Raw genomic sequence first — 17470 nt, 5'->3', positions numbered from 1 at the left:
GCGTGATGGTAGAGACAGTGTGATGATGCATCGTCTCACTGACACCTACCCATGTCTGCAGGAGGAGGGACCCGCCTGGGCAGCCCTGGACCCTGCTGCAGGGATGGGGCAGGGTAGGCAGCTGTGGCCACCTGGTTTATTGACACTGGGAGCTTTCAGACTTCCATCGGTGGGGCAGGAGAGTGTGTGATTGACATCCCACCAAAGGAGATTGCTCCAAGAGACATCCCAAGAAAGGTTTGTATGAAGCTCCTTGGGGACAGGCAGAGTTGTGGGATCCCATACCCCATGCACGGCTGATGCCCATGAAATGCACTGAACTCTTCCAAGCCTGCCCCAAGTGTCAGTGAGGGGTTGGGGACCAGTGAGACTGTTCTGGGCCCTGGCCATGTGCTGCCAGCAAGCGCAGAGTGCCCCAAACACACCAGCTGTGCACCCAGCAAATACGCTGGAGGGAGCCTGGGGGTGGACTGTGAATTTGAGGAGGGCTCCATCCCTGAGTTTCCTGAAGGGCAGGTTTGCAGGCAGAGGGGAGCTTCTTAGAGAGGTGACAAGGTGCTGACAAGAAATGGTTTGTTTTCCCGGATGGTGTTTCACAGCTCCCTGTGGAGCTGTCCGTGGGGACAGGGGAGCACCGAGGCAGGGGAGCACCCCACAGGGCCGAGGGCTGGTCTCACTCACAGCAAAGAGCGCAGGAGATGCTGGCTGTTGGTATGAACGCAGCCCGGCTCCGCCATAAGGAAGTGATTGAAGCTTTCACGATCTGTTTAAGCAGTGACATATGTTTCCTGCAGGCGCTGCGTGCTGCATGCCAGCGGATGAGATACGGCCCCGCGTCCCTGCCTGGCTCTGCCGGGGTAGCGCTGGCCCCATCCCCATCCCCACGGCCGCGTTTGATACAGCCACGGCCGTCGCTGCCTGTGTGGGAAGGGGAAATTGCTCCCACGGCAAAGGGAAATAAACATGAGGAGACCAGCCCTGACAAAAAGCGTGTGTTTCTCTGGTCTGGGGCCCCGCTGCAGGCAAGAGCCACATGATGTGCTGTGGGGCTGGGGATGAGGGAGGGGAAGCTGGGGCTGTGGTGATGTCTGCAAACTCCCTCTCATTTACAGGGGGTCCCTCCCTCCAGGTCTCAGCTTTCAGTACTGAGACATCAAAGGAACCAGTGCCAGGGGAGTTGTGGGGTATGGAAAAGGTCTGACTGCCCAAACCCTGGAGCCCAGGTGAGATGCTCCACCAAATTTAGAAGCAGCCAAAGAGGGCTGAGTGATTTCCCTGGGGAGGGGACTCTCCTCTGAAAATTGCAGTGGCTGAGCACCCAGGCAGTGATACTCAGAATCAGGTTTGCATGGATTCCAGATCCATCCTCACCTGCACACCTCAGCTCTTTCTGCTCCATCCTTCAGGACAGAGGAAGTAATTCAGAAGATAAAAAACCGACCAGGGACCTTGGCCGGGAGTGTGACTAGCTCATGGAGTGCTGGGATGCCATGAACTAGGCAGGCTGGGGATGGCTGAGACCTCAGGCAGCTGTGAAACCATGAGCAAGAGAATTTGGACATAATTCAGGAGCTGGAAGCAGGTGATGGTCCCCAGGTCTGAGAAGGGCGTAAGGAGCCAGGGTCTATGGGAACCTTTGCCAGTAATTGAGGCCATGCAGAGGGCTTAGCTGGAGAAAGGGGAGAAGGCAAAGTGTTGGGAGAGATGCATAGATGGAGGCTGCCAGAAGGGATGCAAGCCCTGCTGAGGGGCAAGATCCATGGTGGCTGGTGAGGCTGATCCCCACCCAGACACCCATGCAGCCTCCAGCCTGTCCAGGACAAGCCTGAAGATGGGTTTGTGGCAGAACTTGTAAACTTGCTGTGAGAGTGAAAGAGGGAAGGGATGAAGAGGCTTTACAATTGAGCTGAAAGCCCTGAGAGCTTCTTTGTGATTCCTAAGGACCAGTGTCTCCCCTGGCACCAGTAGCCTGTTGACTACACTGACAGAAAAGAGACAGCCAGGAGTAGAGCTTCCCATCCTTTACTGCGGATTTTGGCTTTAAAACATAGGTTTTTTCCTTAGCTACAGGGCAGAGAGCTGTACAGCCTCCCTGTGCTGCATGGCAGCACCAGCTCCCTAGTTCTCCCATCAGCTCCCACATCCTTCAGCAGTGAGGCACCAGGCAAGCCAGTGCTCACCTTCAGAGCAGCAGCAGTCCATCCTCACCGTGTGCCTTTCCAACAAGGAAGAGTGATTTTGTGAAAGGACTTTTGTCCTTCTGAAGTTTTCTTAGAGAATGCTTTTATCCCTTCATTTCTCCACATTGGGTGCATTTATTTGCAAGATTAAAGGTATTTCTTGGAGTAGTTGGGACTATCTCCTTGCCTGATGCTTGTCCAGGTTCAGGAGCCTCTAGCTTGTGTCTGGTAGTGCTAGTGCAGGATGTCAAGGGATACCTTGCTCCAGGAGGCTGCACTGAGTCGATGAGACACTCTGAGCACATGTATGTGTTGGCAGGGACTGTTTTGTCAGGGATCGGTGTCACCCTCATGAAGTTTCATGGCTGCAATCAGCAGAGCTCTCCTGTCTGCTCAGCCAGGGCTTTCTCTGCAGGTTTCAGACATCCCAGGCCCATGTTCGTTAGCAGGTAGCCAAGGTTTGCTGTGACTCAGTGCAGCCGTTTGCTCCAGCGCTGGATTACCTTCACACGTTACAAATCAGTGCCGAGTTTCTCCACGGTTTTGGCACTGGGCAGGTGCCTGGAGCACGTCGCAGGGAGGAAAAGGCTGGGGGAGGCGGAGCAGGTGAACTTCTCTCTTCCAGCTCTGGAACAAAGCTCCTACTCCTGGTTGTAGCCTTTGTAGGGAGAGATGACGTTCTCTGCTGCGCTGGCAGCCCCGCAGCGAGCTCTGCAGTGCCATGGCTCTGCTCAGGCACGTGGAACGTCATGACAGTGGGGCTGCTTTCCCCAAAAGCTGCTCTCTGGCAGGCACTGAGGCAGCCCACACTGAGCAGCGGTTGATCGTTCTCCATGTAACTGCTAGAGATGCCTAAATAATTCATTAATGGTTTGGGAAAACAAAAATATTGTGCAGTGAGTGATTTCTTGCCAGTGATGTTGTGCACAGCTGAAGCAGCTCACAGGCAGCCACAACAGTGCAGTGTTTGTGGGACATCATGGGCCCAGGCTTTTTCCTCTGACTTTTTTTTTTTTCTCCTGATTTTTTTTTTTTAAACTGTTCTGACTCTGTCTCTGCACAAACATGATGGCTTATTGTTTTTCAGGGAAGTGGGGTGAGGTGGTTGAAACAGAGGGGCTGGCAGCAGGGGATATGGGGATCAGGCAGGGGCTCATGACACCACTGTAGCCTTGCTTGGCCTGGCTCTTTGCATTGCACACAACAGCCATGGGGACATCAGAAATTTCTTCTCCAAAACCTCATTTCCAGTAATGGGACTGGTGGCACCAAGCCAGGCAGAGCCCTACCCAGCCAGTCCCCATGCACTGGTGACAAAGAGCTCCAGGAAACCCGTCCCAGACCCAGCGTGGGCAGGGAAGGACCCAAGAGCTTCATGCTGATAGCAGTGACAAGGAACTCCTGTTTCTCCAAAGGCATCTGGGAAATGTCCCCAACCATCTGTCCCTGGCATGTTGCAGTGCTGGAGGCGGCAGCTGAAAGCAGGGCTCTGGCTCTCTGTGGGTGCCCCGGGGCAAGGGGCAGGAAGCTCCCTGAACTGCTCTGGGCAAGCATCACCCCAGGGCTGGGCTTTGGACACAGTGGGAAGTTCGTGCCCCAGCACTAAGCTGCGACTTGTGTGGGTTCCTGGAGGAAGCCCATGCTGCATCCCCTGCAGCTCCTGCTTGTCACTCTGTTAAATTTCCATTTTAACGTGGAAACAGCTGTTTTCATGGTACCTCTGTGTTATTTACACAGTCATGCATTCAATCCCTGCTGAAAACCATGTTATGCACTCCAGCAGCGCCCCGTTGTCTCACAGGTACCGAGTGGGTGGATGGGGAAGTGATGCCAGCCCCGGGGTCAGGCCACCAGCACTCCTCATGCCTTGCCTATGGCCACCCTGGCAGTTCATGGTGAAATTGGGATGATTCAAGGGGCAAACCTGTCTCAGAGCGTTCCTGGTCCAGAGCAATGGCTGTGGATGAACCTGTCTCCATCCCTGTGACCCAAGCCCTCCAAGCCTGAGAACAGGATGCTTGATGCACATCAAGGGACAGAGACAACAACTGTTGGCAGTGCTCAATGGTGCTTTGTTCTTGGCCCAGGAAGCAATGAAAATCCTCCTGCTTTGAAGCCTGAGGAGGCCTTTTTATTATATCCAGGGCTCCTGGAAAAGGAAACTCCAAGTGCTTTCCCATAACGTGATAAAAAGCTCTCCTGGCTGAGACCACGACAACTTCTTACACGTGAGGGCAGTGAGTCAGTGCAACATGAGGCTGAGCTCAGTGCTTGCCCAGCCACTGGAAATCACTGATTCTTTATGTATGTAGCCGGAATTTGAAATTACCTTGATGTGAGTCCTGTTGACCTTGCACTTCACCCCAGAGACCTGGCAGCTGTGGTGCCTGGTCCATGTTAGTGCCTAGTCCTGTGGCCATGAAGCAGTGGGGGTCGAGCAGACCCTGGACCCTCTGTGCTGGCTGGGAAGCACTGGGGAGGTTCAGGTCATGGAGCAGAAGAGAGTCCACAAGTCTTCCATATCTGCACCTGAGAGCGGGCAGCTGTGGGTGAGTGCTGGGGTGCATGGTGGGATCTCCTGCACTCACACAGAGGTGCTCCTGGGTCAGGAGGCTGCCAGAGTACCTGTGGCTTCAGGGGGGGCCTGGAGTTGCTCCCCATCCTTTCTTACAAGGCTGGGGCACAGTGGGTCCTCCTTGGCACAGCCCCCAGCCTGGCTGGGTAACTCCTAAGTGGTAAAGCTGGCCTAATTAGTCTGTTTAATCTTCTCCCATAAATCACTCCTCCTCATCCCCTGCAGACTATCGGCAGCATCTGAAGTCATTAGTTAATTTAAACCTGGGAGTTCACACGTTGGCTTATCAGAGCCATCTCCTTTCCCCGCTAAGCGCTTGCTCGCTGCATCCCTGGCTGCTGCTAGATCCGATCTGCGCCCGCTTTGAAGCCGTGATGGGCTGCCAGCAGGCGAGGTGCTGCCTGTTTCCCTGCCTGCTTCACTGCCTGCTGGCAGGTGGGAGGGGAGATGGAGATCCTGCTTCTCCCTTTCCCCGCGCTCCCCGTTTTTTGAACTTCTCCTCTGACTCATCCATTTGATTTGATGTTTTCACCTTTGTTTTACAAATAGCAGTTTGCCCGAATGCTGGAAGGAGAAGGCAGCTCCGATGCTGCTGCAGCTTCCCTGGCTGCCAGGGGAAGTAATAGAATCTTAGAATCATCTGGGAAAAGATCACCTGTAAGATCATCGAGTCAGGTGAGTGGGGTCCTGGGGAGGGAGCTGGTGGGCACCCAGTCTGCCCTTGTACCTGGCAGGGATGTGAGAAAGCTGGGATTGCTGCAGGTTGACCATGAGAAGTGCAGACTTGGCCAGGATCCCACTAGTGGCTTGTATTGCCCATTGGTTGTGCTGCCACTTCTCCATCCTCTTCTCCTCTTCCTCCCTGGGTCTCCAGACCAAAGGGAGCAGGACTCCCCAAGTCTCTGAGGTGGGATGCCCTCAGCTACATAGGAATCAGGTATTCCTAAGGTGAGTTCTGCTGGTTTGGGGGCAATGCTGACAGCCTGGGCACATGCCTGTCCTTCCCTGTGCATGGTTAGGTGGCAGTGAGCCTGAGGGTCTTGGCTGGCCCAGCAACACAAATGCTCAGCTCCTGGTGCAAGATGGGAGGGGGATAGTGGAGGGCTTGGTAGCAAGAGTGAGCTGGACTGGGGAGACCTGACAGTAACAGGGTCTGGTGGCTCCCAGCTGTTTTTCCAGGGAGCACTATGAGGTGCCACGCTGCACCCATGGGCCGGAAGCACCCAGGCTGGGAAATGCCTGGCTGGGTAATGCCTGGCTGGGTGCCCTACACAGGCAGAGCCCTGCCCACAGAGCAGCTCAGGGCAGCCCCCTCTCACAGCAGCACCCCCAGGCCAGGCCCACATCAGGGCAGCAGCCAGGACAGCACCACTGGCACAGCACACATGACCCACTGCTCCCAAGGGGGCTCTGCGCTCTGGCACCTCGAGCGTGGTGTGTGGGTGATGCTGTGCCGTGTGAGGGTACATGTCCTCCCAGAGCACCCTCTGCCCCCCTGGGCTCTGCTCCTATTGCTCCCAGCTGAGTGAGGGACAGCTGCTCACCCTGGGACCTGTCAATTCAGGCTGCTTCCAAGAATGCTCCGTGCATCCTAGGGGCACAGTGACTGACAGCGCAGAAGAACCATCACATACAGCTTTTTGGGGACGCATTTTTGGCCAGAGCACCCTGATGCAGCTCCTTTAAAGCATTCTGGTGGTTTCAGGAGGGGACACGGTGCCTGTGCTCGTCGGCTGGCTTTGTGGCTGCCCTCTTCCTCCCACTTTCCTGTTCCAAGGGGGAGCTGCAGCCGTGTTTGGTTTTGTAGTCCAAGCTCTGGATTTATTGCTTCCAGGTCTTCATGTGTTTGTTCATGAAATGAAAGACGGCTGGGTGAGCCTGCTTTCTACTCCTCTGGCCTGCCTTCTGCAGCCCACAGGGGATCCTTCAGTCTCGGGATGATGCCTCCCTTCACAGGCACCCAAACACTGCCTGAGTGGGGGACACATCCTTGGGGGCTGATGTTAAAGCCCTGGGTGTCAAGGGTGACACGGGGGAAGGCGCTGGTACAACCCTGGGCACTCCCAGGCACTACAGACCGTGCTGGGGTACAGTACGGGGTGATAGGGGGCCCTGTCTGGGTGTGCTCCAGTTGTCCCCTGTCCCCAGGCTGCCGCTCCCCTTCTGCTGTAGCCGGAAGACATGAGCTCCCGATTAAAGGATATTTCAAGCAGACGGAGTGGCTGCGGCAGCCGGGAGAACGCGCAGCAGGAGGGGACGGGGACAGGAGAGAGAGCAGAGGAGAAACTAATTTACGCTGGAATGTAAATACAGCAGCAGCATGCTGCTCCGCAGGGCGTGTACCCCCCTCCTGGCTCCGGAACACGGGTTAGAGCTGCCCAGGCTCAGGTCCGTGCCAGAACCTGCATCTCACCTGGGCACTGTGCAGAGGTGAGGAGGAGGAGGGTCAGGGGCTGCAGCAGCCACAGCCAGTGCCACTGCTGCTGTTCCTGCTGCCCGCGTTGAGGTACCACAGGTTGCACATCCACTGCAGAGGGATGGAGCCTCAGCCTTCCCTAATAATCCGAAGAATCAATAGCAGTGTCATGGATGTGCAGAACAACAGCTCCGAGTTGAGAGGGGAACTTCTCAGCAGGATTAACTCTGAAACCTAGTGACAACACTTTAAGTATCTGTGCTATCTATGTCCCTGCTGCTCATTCTAGCAGATAGTTCTTACTAATGAGCTTTACTCAACAGCGCTAGATTTGTCTGTAAGAGCAAATTCCAGCAAAAATAAGGTTTAAGATGCAAATATTCTGTGAGATACCCTGATTTAAATGTTTGGGGTTTTTCTGTTCCTTACTCCAGAGGTAATTTTTAAAGGAAGCAAGGAGAGATCCTCTGGGATGTGAGACAGAGATAAATTTTTTAAAAGAAAAGACCAAATAACATAAAATCACAGTTTTGGTTTTGGTTGTTTGGGGTTTTTTAGCTTATAACCATGGAATTTGGAAAAGCTCCCTTCTGTTCACCCAGGGCAGTGTTAAGCACAGGGGAGCCCCGGGGGGCAGGTCGGGCTCGTCCATCCCTCTCCAGTTATAGAATATCACTGGGGAAGCCATGGGCATGCTGATGGGTGTCAGGACTGGTGGCACAGGGTGAACCCCAGCCAGCCACCTCACTACTCAGGGCAGAGGAAGCTCAGCAGATGGGTGGTCTGGGGCAGGTGACAAAGAGACTCAAATAAGTCCCTAAATTGTCCAGCCCATGCTAGCAGTGGTCTCCTCCTCTGTCCTGAGGTTGGACCCCAGTGCAAAGACCTGATCTCAGACACAGATGCTGGGAGAATTCACACCCCAAGACAGGTTGTTTTTCAGTTTTCTTTAATCTTCCACATGGCTTTTTTTTTTTTTTTCATTTTGAGGCAGGAGTACTAACTGCTAAAGATGCATATGGAATTTGAATATGAATGATAAGAACAGCTGTGTATATCTATTATGAATGAACATAAACAGAAATGTATAAACTGAGATTTTGGGGCTTTTGGAAGAATTAGTGCCTTTGTTCCTGGATTTTTTTCCTATCAAAGTTTGAACCAAAGCCCATTAGCCTGGACTTTCCCGCAGCCGACCAAGCCAGGAGCTTCATTTCGTCCTGGCTCTGAGCCATGCTGAATTCTCCTCAACAGCTCAGTGAGCCCTAATCCTAACAAATTTACCCAGAGAAGTGGGTCTCTTATTACACAGTCTAATTTGAATGCTTTCCAAGGTTAATTTCAGCTCCCTCTCCCTCTCCAAACACGCCTGCCCCTCCAGAGCCAGCTCCCCCCTTCCCCAGCTCTCCCCCCCCGGCTCCCCGTTAGCGCCAGCCCGGGGGGAGCAGCCCCCTTCACCACCAAGATGGTTTTTAAACGAGAAAATAATGGGATGTGTGTCCCTGGGTCTGGACTCTGCCTGGAGGGTTTCTTAATACCGAGCGACTTCCTCCGCAAATTAATTGCAACTTTCGTTAGGCGAAAATAGCCCTGGAAGCCCCTTCCCCACGGGGTCTTCCACACGTGATACTGCTCAGTTCATAATCTGATTCCTACGACTCTGTTCCTTCCTTCCTGTCCCCAGTGTGCTGGTGAGTGCCCACGAGGGGCCAGCAGGGTGACCCACCTGGCAGCCGTGCCGTGGCCAGGGAGCATCGCTGCCGCCCGGCCGAGACGGCCCTGGCTCTTGCTTTGCAATAGACTGTGCAAGAAAACCTCAGCGTGGGGAAACTGAAACCTGGCCCAGTGCAGGGAGCAGCTGTCAGATCCATTAGGGAAGGGATAGAGAAGGAACCAGCTATGCCTGGTGGATGGCAATTGCAGGAGAGGGGCGGTGGGGTGGCAGGGGTACACAGCAGGGGGCTAAAAGGGACAGAACAGTGGGTTTAGACTGAAAGAGGGTCAATTTACATTAAATATAAGGAGTGAGGTTTTTTTACATTTGGGATGGTAAAACACTGGCACAGGCTGCCCAGAGAGGTGGTGAATGCCCCACCCCTGGCTGGATGGGGCTCTGACTACCTGAGCTGGCTGAAGATCCTCCTGCCCATGGCAAGGGGGTTGGACTAGATGCCATTTAAAGGTCCAACCCAAACTGTTCTATGATTCTATAATAGGTAAGGTTAGGTGGAAAAAGTGTACAGAGGAGCCAGGAGCCCACCTCACCCACCAGCCCACCTGGATGTGGCCTCAGGGATAATTTCTGCTGGCTTTTACCTTCAAGAAGCAGAGACTTGTCCCACCAGCTGGGCCTGGAGGGTTGTGCTGGGTCACGGTAGGTATGGAATGGCAACTCTGCAGCCCTGGCACAGGGGTTTTCCACATGTCCTCAGACAGTGAGGTCCCAGGTGCATGGGGCAGAGTGCTCCTGCCATGGAGCTGAGACTCACCCTACTTTCTCTCCTCTCCTTTCCTCACTTTTTTCTTCTTTATATTCAGTTAATGCTATTATATTTACTCACTCTGAGCATCACAGGTAGCGCAATATTTCAGCACCCTGGCAGGAGATGGGGCAGGGAAGGGGTCGAGGATGTGCCCTGTGTCATGCCAGGGCAGCTGAGCTGAGTGGGATGAGAACAACACTAGGCTCTTCCCAAAGTGATTCCATGAAGATGTCCTCTCTGAAGTGCCTCCACAGGTCACATCTTCTGCTGTCACATGCTGCTGCCAGGTAACCTCCTGTGCCTGCTCCCTGTCCCTCGAAGCCTTGCTGCCTGGCAGTCACCTCACTGAGTGGATCCCCATGTCTGATAATTTTGCTCCAGGCGTACGAGCTGCAGGTATCAAAGCTGAGCCATATCTCATCTCCTGGCTGTTCCTGCCTGTGAATCCTGGCTGTGGGGTGCTTGCAGTGCTTCCCCAGCAACTGTGGGTTGTGGTGGATTTATGGGTGCCAGCTTCAGGGTGAGGGGCACCCTGGGGCAGGTCTCTGGGGTGCAGGTTGGAAGGGCCAGCACAGACACAGCCCTGTCTGCCAGGAGGATGCTGGTCATTGCTGTAAGGTCAACCTTAAATAATGGGCATAATAAAAATATGGCTGCCTGGAGGAAAGGAGAGAGCAAACTGAATTCTAATGAGGTTGCACGGATACATCAGCATGACCATTACACAGAAATAATTTTTAAAAGGAAAAAAGAGCATCAAGTTTAGATCAAAGGATTTGGGACGCAGCAGCAAAGGCACAATCCCACAAGGATACCCTGGGAGAGGACATCCCCACTGAGATCCCACATCCATGAGCTGCTCCTGCCCTGTTGTGCTAGGGAAGGTCCAGGGCAACCCTTGACTACAGAGGGTGTGGGAAAAGAGCCTAAAGGACTGAGGGAGATGCTGCTTCATTCAGGATGGGAACTGGTCTCTTGTCACCAGCTTTACTGCACTGGCAGTGCCTGGTGTGAAGGGGCAGAACGTTTGCTTTTATGGATGGCCAAAACTTACCAAGTTGTGGTCGCAAACACTGAAAGAGGAAGTTTTAGAAGGGAAATAAAACATTAATATTTCAGGGCTTAAGGCAGTCCTCAGTGCAAAGGCAGGAAAGTAATTAGTGCTGTAGATGGGGAAATAACCAGCATTAAATGGCAGTGGGGCGAGAGCAGGTTCCAGGGGCCACAAGGAGGAGGATGGGCAAGGGCTCTCCAGGAGATGGCAAGGAATGAGCCTGGAGGCCCCCAGGAATCCCCCCCAGCACACCAAACCCCAGCAGCACCGTATTTCAGGGGGGGCTGTGCCTTCAATAACCCAGCCCTCCTCCTCCTCGCCTCAGCTCCGCTGGCCACAGGCCAGGTGAAACGCTCCCCCGAGCACGGCAGGGACTGGTCCAACCCCGCACAGCTCCAATTATCCCTGGCTGGACACTTTCCAGGAATCCCATCCCCTCTCCCTCCACCGACCCTGCCTCCCCCAGCCTCCCCCCCTCAAAGCAATTTGACTTTTATAGTAATAACTTCTGAACCCTGGACTGGGGCCGTGCCAAGGAAAGCAGCAGAAAACAATGTGATGGGCCTCGGCAGGCGCGGAAACTCCAGCGACCGAGACCAGCCCTAAAATAACTTTTGAGCGATGGTTATTTATTCTGGGAGAAAGTTCGTTCATTCACAATTTGGAGGGGAGATAAATGAGGGCGGGCTGGGGCTGCACAGCGGCAGCACGCCGTGGCTGCGGATGCAGGGCGCCTGCAGCGCCAGGGCAGCCGGCTCACCACGGTCCTTCTGCCCATGTCCTGCTGGAAAACCCTTTCTAAAGGTATTTGGGTTCACCTGAAAGCCCTGGGCTCAGGTGGAGGAGCCCAGCTCGAGGCTGGGGGTCTGCATGTGCCACCAGCTGCAGGGGCTGCTCTTTGTGTGTTTGTGCCTGCACATGTTTCGTCTTCCCTGGGCATGCTGCTCAGCATGGTGGCTGTGCCACATGCCACTGGCTTGCACACCTGCACCTGGGCTCTGCATACTGGAGCCATCATTGTCCAATGGGCAGCACGTGGTGCAGGCAAACTCCAGGCAGGAACAGACAGCATCCTGCTGCCAGTTCTGTTGAGTATCAGTGTGTGCACGGCAGCTGTCAGCCAACATCAGCTGGGCAAGCAACAAGTGGTGCAACCTCAGTAATTCTGCAGCTCTGAGCTGCCACAGCTTCCCTGCAATGCACAGGAGCTGAACCAGAGCTCCCAGAGGAGCCTTGAGCAGCCTGGGCAACCCTGTGCACTTCTGAATCAGGGACAGTCCAAAGGAGGCAGCCAGCCAGCCAGCCCTCAGCACTGCCTCATGTCTGCTCGTGCAAGTGTTTTATGGTCCCTGTCACCACGGGCTAGGCACTCGCTGGGAGCTGAAGTGCAGTGGTGACTCTGCCAGACAAGCTCAGGCTGCCTGTGCTGTCCTCAGGGTGGACGGCTGGGCTCCCTTGGCAGGTTTGGAGAACAAATACTGGGGAGACCTGGTCTCTGCCTGCTGGGTGACAGGGATGACAGAGACCTTGCAGCGTGGCTCTGTGGGCAGCCGGGTAGGAGAGGGACAGACAGTGACTTGACTGGGTATGAAAGCCTTACCAGCTTTGTGTGCACATCATTTCCAAGAATGACACACATCCAAGACTACCTGCCCATCTCAGGGGCAAAGGTTGATCCTGGTCCACTGTGCCATGATGCTGCAGAGACAGGGGACAGCATTGCCATCATCACCCACCCTGCACATCAGATCTTGGAGAGGGAAGATGCCGCCATATCCCCTCCCACCAAAAGAACAACTTGCCTGGGCCACCCTTCTCTCTCCTCCTACTGCCTCCAGGCTGGAGGACATTGCTGAGTGCCACCAAATATTTTTGCTTTGGAATGACATATGGATACATTTGAGCTGGGGGCCTGGAGCTGCAAAAGGAGATGAATCAGTGCTGAGTGAGGAGGGCATGGCTTTATGTTTAGAAACACAGTCACTCTGGCATTGGATAAACTGTCACCTGACCACCCTTGGTGGGGACAGCAGGGTTAACGTGGGGTCACACATGGGGCAGAAGCAGCCCTTGGCAGTGCTGGCCAGCACACACAGCTTCCTTCATGGCACGGTGCCCGCGACGGTGAGACTGACCCTGCTGGGCCACATCCCTCATCCTGCCAGGCAGGAAAACTCTGGCCCCATGCTCCTCCTTCCCTCTCCACATCCCCTGCCCTCTGCCCTGCCACTACTGTGGACAGCCCTGTGCTTGCCAGATGACTTCCAGCCTCGGTGCTCTTCGGCCTGTCTAAGCAGCTCGTGATTTTGGCAGGCAATTCAGAGTCCTACCAGTCATCATTACAATGATTATTTGTGTCTTCCCAGGTCAAAAGGGCTTTCCTCTTACCTCGCCCCTGGTTGGCCTCGAGTTAGGTGGGACTGTGGATGGAGAAAGGGGAGAGGGCAGCATCCTGCACTGTCAGGGCAGAGGACTGCATTGGGATGCAGGAGATGGGGCAGAGGGAAGGACAGATCTTGTCCCTCCTCCTGAATGCTCAGATTGGAAATCAACACCCTCTTGGTTAATTCATTAGCTTTGATTAGCAGCTCTGAAGCTCGGACCAGCTAATGGGCTCCCTCCCCCTGGTTAATCTCCAAGAGGAGTTCAGCAAGGTTATCTGAACCACAAATGGCGAAGGAAGGATGGGGATAAGTGCAATTGAATTAGGATGCTGTTAAATGAAGAAGCCAAACTGAGACAGAACACAGCCATTGCAAAATGTCTCCATGGCTAAAATATGGTATAGAGCATTATTAAAACACAGGGCAGAACACAGCACTATGGTTGCACTCATCTGGGTTGGGGCTGGGGCTGGGCAGCAAGTCCCTGTGGACACCAGCCCAGCCTGGGGTCATGTTTGCCAGCTCCATCCCATGCAGATCTCTTCACCAACACCTTCATCTCCATATGTGAGCTGCATCTTCCTCCAAGTGGGGGTTCCTCTGCAGCCTGGATTTTGTTGTTGATTAAATTAGCTCAGCAGTAACCTGTTTGTGATGATGATGTGAGGTAGTGACCTTCAATGTTTTCATTAAAATATACATGTATATATTTGTTTTCCGCAGTTATGAATGTAATTCCACAATCCACTGAGGAGCCGGTAGTTTTCTGGCTGAGGTGGGAAGTTGCTGACATCTTGTGATACATGACAAGATTGATTGTATTTGCTTACCCTTTAACCTAATAAAGAAAAATAATGTTCCTTAGTCTCACTAATTCTCTATAAACTTGGACATTGCTTTAAATCAGCTGGAAGTGCAGGCGCTGAACCATATCATTGCTGGGGCAGGAATCTTGATCCTCAGGCCCTTCCCAGTTCCCAGGTGAGGGGGACCAGCATGGCAGTATTGTCCCCAAGAGTGCCTAGCACCTCTAGGTCTGAGAGAACAGTGGTGGTCGTGGCATGGAGGTGGCCTCTGCACCCTGTGCATCTTGCTGGCTGGGAAAGCATTAACCAATTTACTGCTAATTGTGTTATCACCAGCACATCTGAGCAGCTGCTGGGGCAGCACAGGCCAAAGCAAACACGGCCCAGTGCCCTGAGGACACGGAGCAGTCAGAGGCAGCTGTGCCTACTCTCGGGTTTCCAGGTCCCATATCTCCCACCACAGTGGCCCAGTTGGCCTCTGGAAGGAAAGAGGCTGCACAGGACAAACCCAGCCAGTACTGCAGTGGGCAGGAGGGATGCTGCAGCAGGGAGGGTGGAAACTGCCCTGGTTGAAATTTGGGCTGCTGTCCTGACACCAGTGCCTGGGTGACCTGGGACGTGCTGCACAACAGGGACCATGCCTGCAAAACATCTGCCTTCCTTCTCTGGGAGATCAGCTGTAAGAGGTGAAGGAGCAGGTTGGGTGTCAGGGTGCATGTGGCAGTGGGTCTGGCATCCCAACCATCTCCTCCATCCTCCCTCCCTGAGGACAGCCCTCTCCAGGGGAAGAAATTACAGGGCAGGGCAAGCAATGCCACTAAAACACAACTCCTCTCAGTTACCCATCCATCCTCTGGGGAATCATCAATCCCTAATTGTTCTTAGTGCCTCAGCCCTGCATCTGTCTTGGCTTCTCCAACCTTCTCCACAGCACAGCACACAGCAAAGAGGGCACGCATGTCCCCAGGTCAACAGCATCAGGGCATTGCATTGTCCCAAAGTGATGGACTGTGCCCATGACAGAGTGCCCCTGGCCTGGGCATGTGTGGGTGAAATTGCTGAAGCCTGGGGAAAGGTTTGCCCTGCTCTGAAGCAGAGCTGGCAGGGGGCTGCCCACCTGCCCAGCATGGTGGTTTGCCAGCCAGCTGCCAACCAGCCGGGAATTGCCTTTGCCTTTGCTAGTGTGCTTAAAAATAACCCGCTAGCTTGTCAAGGTTATAAAGAGAGAGAGAACAAATTGCTTTCTGAGTTGATTAAACTGCTCAGCGTGGCTGCGCACGCGGCGCTCTCCGTACGCTGGGACAGAGTCTGGCGCGTTAATTTGCACTCGGCAGTTCCTGTGCTAATAAGGGCTTGATGAGCTGCCTCCTCATACCCTCATCACCGGCCCCTCCGAGCAAGGAGCATCGCTTGTCTGGGCCCTGAGGCAGTTGGGGCACTTTGTCTATTCAAAACGCCTTTTTTTTTTTTTTTTTTTTTTAATTGCCTTTCTGTTGCTTTTGAGCAGTGCCATGTCCGGAGCTTCCCTGGAGCCACTGGACCAAATCTCTGGAGGATTTCAGCAGGTCCCTGCTTCATCCCAGGGCAGCTGAGAGAGTACAGGCGGAAGCACACTCCAAAACTCAACTGCAAGGAGAAAAACCCACCTGTGGCCACAAATTGCTGCCAGATATTTCTCCATGCTGGTGCAACAGCCTCCCTCGCCACTGCACCACTCAGCATCACCCCACGATGCTGCCGCCACAACGGGGTCTCCGTGCTTGAAAGAGGTTTCCAAATATAACCAACCCCTCGCCTACCCCCACCCTCCCCCTGCAACTTTCTGGGAAAATCCCTTTCTGCCTAAAATTATCCAGATGTGCTTTACAGCTCGAGGGGAGTTTGTGGGAAAAATACGAGGTTCACTGGATGAGATGTTTCCTGAAGTGTGGGGCTGGGAGCTGGTTCCACTTTGGAGCAGACCCGCGCCGCTCACGCGCCGCCACTGCCAGAGCTTGGCTTAGTTAGTTAAACCAGATTGAGTTTATCTCTTAATAAGAACTAGGGAATGAAAACGCTTTTTCTTCTTTCTAACTTTTTTTTATTCATACTCCGTGTTGGGAAAAGGCAGAAAAGGATTTACTAAGCAAATTGGTGCTTCCTAGCACTCTGGCTCTGGTGTCCTTCTGGTAGGTGTCCTTTGTGGTTTATGTAGTTTATCAGCTCTGTGGGCTCCTACTGATACCCTGCAGCCCAAAGGGCATCCCAAGGAGCTGACATCAGGGATCCATTCGGGGCCAAATTTGGGACCAAACTGTGCAAAGCAATCCAGGGGCTAAGTCCTTCAACTGATGAAGGAATTTTCAGTGACGACAAAGCAGCGGCGGGTGCAGACCCTGGGGTAGGGGCTTCACATAAATCGTAGCAATTTGCTGGCTCTGCCACTCTAAATCCTGTCTAATTATACCAAGTGCAGCATCTGACATTAATTTGTTACAGTGTGTGTGTATAGAGCACCAGACATTTTGGGGACGGATTTAAGAGCAGCCTTCAGATCTTTGCCCTTGCAATCCACTGCCAGTCACAAATGATTGCATTTGGCCTCCTAGTTACCTGCCTACATTGGAAAATTATTTATTTTGAAGTCTAAAATATTCTTGTTACTTACATCTACAATCAATTTACAGATGCAAAATTCAAGGCTGCATTCGGGCATCTTTGGGGAAAATAAATAAATAAATATTGGCCGTCTTTGCTCCTAGCTGCCCTTTTCAGTCTCTGAGCTGTAAAATAAGATTGACAGCGACTTCGAGACACCAGCAACAAAGCACAGCCCAGGTCACAAGCCTGCAGAGCACTCTGGAGGGGAGGATGCCTGGGAACCAGGCTGAGGAGTAGCTGGTGTGGACTGAGCCGTGCGATGTCACAGAGCTTGCTGGAGCTCTTTGAGGATATTACTGCTTTGCTAGATAAGAGAAATTCAAGGGATGTGCTATACTTAGAGTTTCAAAACACACTTGGCATCAGTGCAGATCAAAGCCGAATGGTAAAGGCAGCATCCCGGAATAGAAGGTGAAAGAGGGAAAAGATTTGGAATTTACTGTGAGGAAAAAAAATATGCTGAAACCAACAGCACAAGGCTGCTGAGCTAAAAATAGCAAAGAAGGTATTAGCAGTGGCTCCACACACAAACTGACACTCGGCTCCGCTTTCCAGCTCGGGGAGAAACCTTCCGTCCAAGTGGGAGATGCTCAAGGAAAGCACAGCAATCCCTGCAGGGTCCACTGCCCCAGCCCTGCTCCCAGCTGAAACCAGTGGGTTTGGGCGAACCCCAGTAGGGTGTGCTCTGTCAGTCTGTCCTCTCCAGCAGCCCATCATGTCCCTGCTATGTCAGGTTATCTGTGCCCCACGAGCAGCTGTTTCCAATCCCATAAACTGGAACAGTGCTGCTTTGTCAGCTCCCATGCTGGTGGCCAGCCACAGCCAGGGGCTTTTATACAATCCTGCTCTGTCCTGGGATGTGGTGCTGCTACCACTGCAGCTGGGCTGGGGCGTTCATGCCCTTCCCACGATGTCACACACCTTCAGCCCTT

At 53.5% G+C, this 17470-nt stretch overlaps 1 long non-coding RNA gene across 1 annotated transcript; it reads left to right on the top strand.

Moving 5' to 3' along the window:
• Window positions 1–976: 976 nt before the first annotated feature.
• LOC106850337 (uncharacterized) lies at window positions 977–16624 on the top strand. The gene is made up of 2 exons (XR_015805757.1): window positions 977–5430; window positions 15406–16624. It is a non-coding gene; the product is annotated as an uncharacterized LOC106850337 (long non-coding RNA).
• The last annotated feature ends 846 nt before the right edge of the window (window positions 16625–17470 follow it).

The sequence above is a fragment of the Sturnus vulgaris genome, chromosome 10 (assembly GCF_052056855.1).
Source record: "Sturnus vulgaris isolate bStuVul1 chromosome 10, bStuVul1.hap1, whole genome shotgun sequence".
NCBI classification, from domain to species: domain Eukaryota; kingdom Metazoa; phylum Chordata; class Aves; order Passeriformes; family Sturnidae; genus Sturnus; species Sturnus vulgaris.
The sequence above is the reverse complement of the archived record's forward strand: the minus strand, read 5'-3'. Positions and strand labels throughout refer to the sequence as shown.